We start from the raw sequence: 8,627 nt of genomic DNA, 5'->3' as shown, positions 1-8,627 counted from the left end.
GTACACCACTCCCCTTTACTGAGTTGTGCCTGTGTGCCACCAGAAGAGACTGACTGTCTGTTGTAGACAAGCAGGACCTGGCAACTGCCTGGGTAGAGTGGGTTGGGATGGAGTCTATTATGTACTGTGCAAGCCAGGAGATTCTTATGACTGGGGAGAATCCCTTATGTGTTTCGACAAGACTCTTTCTTAGGCTCACTCATGTTTCTCATATACGTAAACATCTAGTATATAACAAACTGGATTAGTTTTTTTATACAGGTGGTATTAGTATTTTCATCATCCACACTTATGTACAGCAACACAAGATTTGGTAAACAATATTGTTAAAAATTTTAACTAGTGGTTGTCTGTGAATGGACTCACCCTCAACAATAAAACACACAAAATATTCAGTTCTACATATTTAGTAAGTGTAACATGTAGGGAAGAAACAGTAAACAGTGTGGAAATATAAAAATGAGAGCTAAACTGGGAGGAAAAAATTTGAAACTCCTGAAACGTCTTAGCTCAGCCACATTTGCACTTTGAATCAGTGAAAATCTTGGGGAGAGACAAATCAGTAAGCTGACATATTTCATTAAATATTCACATTCACATCTACACTCTGCAAATCATTGTGAAGTGCAAGGAGTATGTATCATTTTACCAGTTTTTAGGGTTTCTTACCATTCCATTCACTTGTTGAATAGGGGAAGAATGTCTGTTTCATTGCCTCTGTGTGTGCTGTAATTAATCTAAACTTGTCCTCACTATCACTATGGGAGCAATAAGTAGGGGTTGTAGTATATTCATAGAGTCATCATTTAAAGACGGTTCTTGAAACAACACCACTGCCTCCGAATTTTACTGTTGGCACTACACATGCTGGCAGATGACATTCACTGGTCATTTGCCATACTCACTCCCCGCCATTGGATCATCCAAGTTTTCTCACCTCCCACCTAACTGTCGTAGGACTTGCAGTGAATCCTGATGCACTCTGGAATTCCTGTGTGATAGTGTGGAGAGATGTCTGCCTATTGCACATTATGACCCTCTTCAACGGCCGGTGGTCTCTATCACTCAACAGATGAGGTCGGCCTGTACGCTTTTGTGCTGTACATGCCCTTTCACGTTTCCACATCACTATCACATTGGGAACAGTGATGTTTAGGGGTGTGGAAATCTCTCATACAGACGTATGACACAAGTGACACCCAACCACCTGACCATGTTCGAAATCCATGAATACCACAGAGCTGCTCTCTCACAATGTCTAATGACTGCTGGGATCACTGATATGGAGTGCCTGGCAGTAGGTGTCAGCACAATGCACCTAATATGAAAAATGTATGTTTTTGGGGGTGTCCAGATACTTTTGGTCACATAGTGTATGTGATCTTCCCTTTTCATATCCCTACAAAGTGTTATAGCAAGGTATCTGTCTGAGTTAATAGATTCTGATAGTGACCCACTGATATTGCAGTTACATGATTTAATCTTGTGAAATGCACAATTTTACATTAATGAACATTAAAAGCCAGTTGCCAATCTCTGCACCACCTTGAAACCATATCAAGATCAAAGTGAATATTTATGCAGCTACTTTGAGACAATATTTCACTACAGATAACTATCATCTTCAAATATCCTTAGGTTACTATTAATATTGTCTGCAAGGTCATTAATATACAACATGAACTGCATGAGTCCCAACCCACTTCTCTGGTATGCACCCAAAGTTATTCTACATCTATCATATCCAAGAAAATGGCATGGAGGTGGTCACTCTTTTAGTGATACTTCATTATGTCTGAGCTCAGAATATGTTTCATAATTCTACAAGAAATGGATGGTCAAACAATGTCACTTGCAGTTTCAATTTCTATCTCAGTGGATTCGAGTTTCTCGTCTACCAAGACAAATACACCACCTCCATTATTCATATCCATATACTTTCAGTATAGGCTTCAATTTTCTTAAGGATCTCACTACTGTCAGCTTCAGGCTTTAGCAAGGTTCCTGTGTGAGCTTCAGTCTTTTTTAGGAGTGCTTCAAACTCTGGACTTTGCTCCAACAAAGAGGTATTGAAAATTTACTGTCTTGTGCGTGCCCTAAAATAACTTTGCAAAGCTGCTAAGAAATCTCATTTTGTTGTCTTCCAATTGTGCCTTCAGAATATTGCCATGTTTCTTTTCATGAATTCTTCTAGCAAGTCAAGTTTCCTACCTTTCTTTTTATGTGCAAGATTTCTAAGTTTTCATCTATTCACTTTGTTCCATCCTTTCTTTTAGAACATCAATTTTTTTCATGTCTGAAATCATTCAAGTATGTCAGGAAAAACATTGAAAAATAGTACATTCTTAAATCTGGACAAAAATATATTTTTTACACTTTGCATTTATGCAAATCTATCTTAAACTTATAATATTCACTCATGCATGACACTGCACTTATGCAAAACTGTGTGAAATTTGCATTCTTAATAATAAATTGTTAAGTAACACCAAATGAACAATAGTCATGATAGAATTAATCATACTACTGAAAATGATGGATGGCACATGTCCTTAGATACTGTGGAATGCAATGAAGCAGTTTTTGTTTTTACTTAAAAGTAAGTTTACTTTGCACTTCTCACACCTGACAAAGCTTTTGCATTTCTGTTTTCTCAATTGATTGTTGGATGGTTAAAGTCCAGGTTGACCAGAAATCCAAGTTTTGCTTGGACAGTTCCAATTTTCACATGAATGATCTGAATGTCCCAAGAAAAGCATTCAGGGTACGTAATTGTTCTGGTTTTTAATTTAGAAACAAAATTTGTTCAATAATATTTTTCATTCAATGAAATATTTGTGAGAAACAGGTTTCCTAGAAATAGAATGTTAAACATATACTTTCACTGTATTTGGTTTCACTCATTTTATGCCTAAAGAAATAGGTATGTTGTAATAAAAGCAGGTATTACATACCGTCAGCTCTAACTTGCTGACCTTCCTCTTTATGGCCCTCAAGAAAAGTAAAAATTCAACCATACAAGGTAAATAGGAGACTCAGTTAACTTAAACCATCTCTCCTAACAGGACTGCAGCCATATGAAAGTTAATTTTATGAAGAATGGGAGTGATACGGCATATGTTAGTAGTGCTTACTGAATATTGTTTGTCATGTATGCATGCTTGCCCTAACAGTCTGAAATCTTAAATTTTAGTATGAAATGAATAATTTGTATCTGATTACTGATTAGTAGTACTACATAGTTTAGGATTAAAAAATTGTACCTAAGTACCTGATAAGTGACTAAACGTTGCAGAAAATATATCAAGGCTCTTATAATAAAAATTACATATCAGTCTTTTCTATCTCTAAAGAAAAGAATTTTACTTATATGTAACATCCAGTTCACAAAATGAAGATACATACTTGCTATGGCTTCTAAGCAGCTGCATTGTCATAGGCCTTATGTCAATTTCAAAATATCAAGATAACTGTCAGGAAAGCTAAGCATAAGTGTACGTTTACACTGCATGTGATGCGATGCGACGTGACGCGACGCTATGCGAAGCATAATGGCCAAAGCGATGCAATGCGATGGATCGTTCACATTGCACATGATACAGCGATTGCACACGATACAGCGCACGCGATCTGGCCAGCAATTGAGCAGTCTCGGCATGATGTCATTTTTTCTCGACCCAGTAAATTCTTTTTTATTAGAAAACAGCGCTCTGAGAATTCAACGCAGTCATGAATGGTTGCATGAAATCAACAAGGAGAGGAGGACTTTAGGAGAATTTCATCATTTGTACAGTGACTTGAGAAAAGATGAGGATAAATTTTGGAATTATTTCAGAATGAGTACAGGGACATTTGATTATATAGTGTCATTTGTTTCAAATAGATTACAGAAGCAAAACACAAATTTCAGAATGGCTATTATCCCCGAAAAGAAAGTTATGATCACCATCAGGTAAGTACACAATATTAAGTTTACAAAAATCATTTTATTATGAAAAATTTACAAATTGTGATAGATTCAAACTTTCTTTTAATAAATGTTGATGTAGTTGACAATGAGAAGTAAAATTCATCACAGTTCACTCACTTAAGTATCAAAGTTTTCAGAATCTTGGTGGCTTAAAACAACAAAGTCATCAGGTTGAATTTCAGAAATGACTATATCATTTTGCAGATTTCCAGCAATTACAATTTCAACTGGATTTTCAGGGGCATAGGGTGACATCAACGAATGTGCAGTGGAAGTGGTTGATTGTTCCAATTCTTCCAAAAAACCCTGCTGGATTTTTATCCTGGCTCTCAACTGAGCTACTGGTGATAGTTTTCACATTGCTGGCAGCAAAATCACTACAAAATGATAGCTGTCATCTTGCATTTCTGATTTTGACATTTGTTGCTCAATTAACTTCAACTTTTGCTTCTCTATATTTAGCAACTCAAGAGTTTGTTGATTTCTTGGATCTCTTGTTTTGGTTTGTGTGTAGGTGGATGAGGGAGGAGGCATCGAAACGCTACCCTCTGAACTTACAGACGGTCTTGAAGAGCTGGCTTGGTTGGTTTCATCAGGTGAAACACACTCTCTCTCTGTAAGAGCTGGTGTAAATGGTAAATGGTACGTCATTGTGTGCGTCGTCGTGTTGCGATGCTGTTCTTTTACTGTGATGAATATTAGTCTTCGTCTTACGTGGCGTCATTACATCAGTCAGGAAGGTCATTAGCTCGTACCATGGCCAATTGGATTGGAAAGGCAGCATGCCACCTTCGTCTCCTGAATGTTCAGCACAAGTTTTTTTGAGTTCAGAGCGGAAAGTGTCTTCCTTTTATTCTTCAGTACCTCACCTGAAAATATAGACGTGAAAATATGCATAAATAATTAAGTACACTGTATACTTAATACATTTTTTGTCCTTAGCACATTAACTGCAAATCCTACAGAGATCCTATACATCCTTCAACTACGCTCATTTCATTCTTTTTCAGATATTTGTCGGTTGGGATGTCTTTCCATGCACTGTCAGTCATTTCGGATGGGTCTAACTACAGTCGCACAATGAGTGCATGAAACGTGTACCACAATATGTGAAATTCTGAGCCCTGTACACCTGCCTTCTCCTACTAAACCACTGCTTCAAACCACTGCAAAAAACATGTATGCCAACTGGAATTTTCCAAATTGTGTGGGGGCCATTGATGGTAAGCATGTTCGGGTTAAATGTCCCCCTCATTCTGGGCCAATGTATTACAATTACAAAAAATATTGTTCGTTTGCTTTACTAGCTGTAGCCGATGCTAACTGCAGATTAATAGCAGTTGACATTGGAGGCTATGGCAAGCAATCAGATGGTGGCACATTTAGAGCAAGTAACTTGTACAATAATATTTTGAACGAAACTGAAAACTGGCCTCCACTGAAAGAACTACCAGGTGCTTCAGTAAAAGCTTCATTAGTGTTGGTTGGAGATGAAGCCTTTCCACTACTGGAAAACTTACTGCACCCTTTCCCTGGACTGTCACTGACTGAGGAAGAGAGGTTATTTAACAGGAGGCTATCGAGGGCTAGAACGGTGGTGGAACGCACTTTCGGAATTATGGCCAGCAAGTGGCGTCTTCTCCGAAAGGAAATTGAAACTTCTGTAGAACATGCAGACATTATTATTTAGTGCATCTGCATCTTGCACAATATAAAAATCGATAAAGATGGGCCTGACATTTCCCTTCAATTGTCTATTGACCAGGACATAACCGAACACAGTGCTTTTTGCAGCATGCTTCCAAAATGACAGAGCTAACAGTAGTGCTTCAAGAAGAGCGAGGAGTGTCAGAGAGGCCTTCAAAACTATGTCAGCAGTCATTAATGCAAATATATTTCATGTCGAAATTATCAAATACTGTAACTATTGTGAATGTCATTTCATTGTCAAAATACTGTAATAGTATCTATACACAATTAAAATTAGAAAATAAACGAAGTTGTTTATGTTCTTATTTCTTGGAGTCTTGTAGCTATTTATTTTACTTTTTTGTACTCACTGTCTGTTCCACAATCTTCAGCTATTTCATTCCATGCTTGACAAACAAATTCCCTATTGTGGTAATATTTATTTTTCTGGTCCCACAACACGGGGCATTCACGCACATTGTTAATTAGTCTTTCGACATCCATCGCAAGCAAGCAATTACTTCAGATGCAAGCGCAAACAAGCGATTGCTCCAAACACTCACGGAAAAACGCAAGCTCAGTTGCGACTACAGCGGAGTCATCGCATCGCACCGCATCACATCGCTCGGCCCAACCTGCAGTCTAAACGGGCACTGTTCTGTTGCCACTGTTAAACCAAGCCTGTCCATTGACACGCGATTTCAGTGCTTCATTGCTCCGCTCGGCTCGGCATCGCATCGTGGGCAGTGTAAATTTAGCCTAAGGGTAGTAATGAAGTTAGGTACAAAATACAAATGCAAGTGTCCCAGTTTTTTCTCTCTGAAATCTAGCCAGCCTATTAAAGTCTTCACTTTTGATTCCAGTATAATAGGGAAAGTTTTCAGTTACATCAGGAGGTGAGTCTGGTGGCTGACAGAAGAATACAATTACCATTTTATCCTCATGCCTGATACTGAGCCTTGCCCAACAGTTCTACATGCAGTTTCCATTTCTATCTCGGCGGATTTGAGGTTCTCGTCTACTTCGACTTATGCACCACCAGCATTTCCCATTAGCCTATCCTCTCAATAAACACTTAAATTTTCCGCAAAAATTTCACTGGTATCAATTTCAGGATCAACCATCTCTCTGTATCTAGTATTATGTGAGCCTCACTGTATTTCAAGAGGGCTTCAGATTATGGCATTTTGTTGCAAATGTTTCATCAGTTAACTACCAAGACTATTTAATACTCTCACATACTTTTGGACCATACACTTATACATCTGGGTCTCCTACTCAGTACCTGATACGGAGTTATGTTCCGGAGTAACTCATATTTAAGAACCAAAGTGTTCTTCGATCATAAAACACGCTGTAAGAGTAAAACGAGGTGCACGCCCCCGAGCATTTCATAGACATTTGTTTACGATGTTATGCATTTTGACTATAGTTTCACAGTACAATTATCCCCTCGAGAAATTTGTTGTAAGAAATCCATTGAAGTCCAAATGGAATAATGAGGTACATAATTATAATACCAGAAGAAAAAATGACATCCTTGCCCAACATTAAAGTTGTCTAGGGCACAGAAAAGGGGTCACCAATGCTGGCACAAAAATTTTTCATTACTTACCCAGTGATATAAAAAACTGACATACAGCAAAGTTAAATTTAAAAATAAATTGGAAAAGTGTCTCCTTGAAAAATATTTCTCTTCCTTGGAACAATTTCTAGTTTTGTCATTTGTAAGAGATGGTGAGTAGGAATTACGACAACTTGTATGTAATTTTATTAAAAATAAGTTTTAAATGGTCAGACTGTATTTAATGTATGAATGTGTAGTGTGTATGTGATACAACTCATTACACATTATTACAATTAATTGCACAAATTATCCAGGGAACATTAACCTAACTAACTAACTAACTAGTCTGTCTGATGTGGGCCAGAACAGGCTGTAGTTACTGATATACAACTCTAACTCTGGTGTCATTGAATGGAGGGAAGTGTCAGAAACAAAAATTGTATGAAGAAACAAAGGCTTACAAAACCCTCGTATGACCGATACTTGGCTATTGCTCATCAGGGGACCTGTACCAGATTGAGAGAGCAAATAATGGCAAAATGGATTTGTTCAGTAAGTATCACAGAGATGCTCATCAAGCTCAAATGGCAGACACTACAAGAGAGGCATTGTGTATCATAGTGTATTTACTACTTTGAGAACTGAACTCACATGGAGACTTACCAACAATCACTCTACCTCCACACCTTCCACAAGTAGAACTGGGTAGGGAAGAGGGACAGTGGTATAAAAAGTATACACCATTAGGTGACTTGTGGAGACTAGATGGCCCAACTGCTGGTCCAAGTTGCAATCACTGTGAAAAGAGATGGTAGCACTTGTTGAAAGACCCAGGTTAACAAACAGGCAATCCGAACACAAATTTATACTATTCAGACACCAAATGCTGAATGTGTATGCCATACCTGACAGTGGCTGGTTCATTCCATGTAAGGTCACCCAGGCCATCTCAGATATGGATAAAGATTAGCTTATTTGGCTCCCCTATTAAGGTAAGTAACCAATCGAAAATTTAACATTTTAGTTCTGTTTCTATTTTATGGAAATTCAGAGCTTTGGGAGTTTGTTTTAACATTATGTTAGCACAAGATGACACTTGTTAATATTTTGAAAATAAATCATCATTTTTTATTTACCATGAAAACTCTGTAAAATTTTGGTAGCTACATTCTCTGTAGCATAAGGATTGTAAAAAAAATCTCATATCTATGAGAAAAAAAACACAACACAGGAAAAAAATATGGTGACTTACATTTTTTGGTTTTATTTTGTTTAAAAGCATGGTTCACCTTTATGTTGAATATGACAAAGAGATAAGCATGAGCTGCCACTTGTGAAAATAAAATTTATCAGAAGTATGCCCCTTCATGAGTTTTACCCCATTATATTGGTAATTGTAGG

At 37.6% G+C, this 8,627-nt stretch overlaps 1 long non-coding RNA gene across 1 annotated transcript; it reads right to left on the bottom strand.

Moving 5' to 3' along the window:
* Positions 1–4,064: 4,064 nt before the first annotated feature.
* On the bottom strand, positions 4,065–8,300 carry LOC126336271 (uncharacterized). The gene is made up of 3 exons (XR_007564939.1): positions 8,132–8,300; positions 7,890–8,022; positions 4,065–4,839 (listed from the first exon to the last, which is right to left on the bottom strand). It is a non-coding gene; the product is annotated as an uncharacterized LOC126336271 (long non-coding RNA).
* Positions 8,301–8,627: the final 327 nt, after the last annotated feature.

Source organism: Schistocerca gregaria, chromosome 2, assembly GCF_023897955.1.
Source record: "Schistocerca gregaria isolate iqSchGreg1 chromosome 2, iqSchGreg1.2, whole genome shotgun sequence".
Lineage (NCBI taxonomy): Eukaryota > Metazoa > Arthropoda > Insecta > Orthoptera > Acrididae > Schistocerca > Schistocerca gregaria.
The sequence above is the reverse complement of the archived record's forward strand: the minus strand, read 5'-3'. Positions and strand labels throughout refer to the sequence as shown.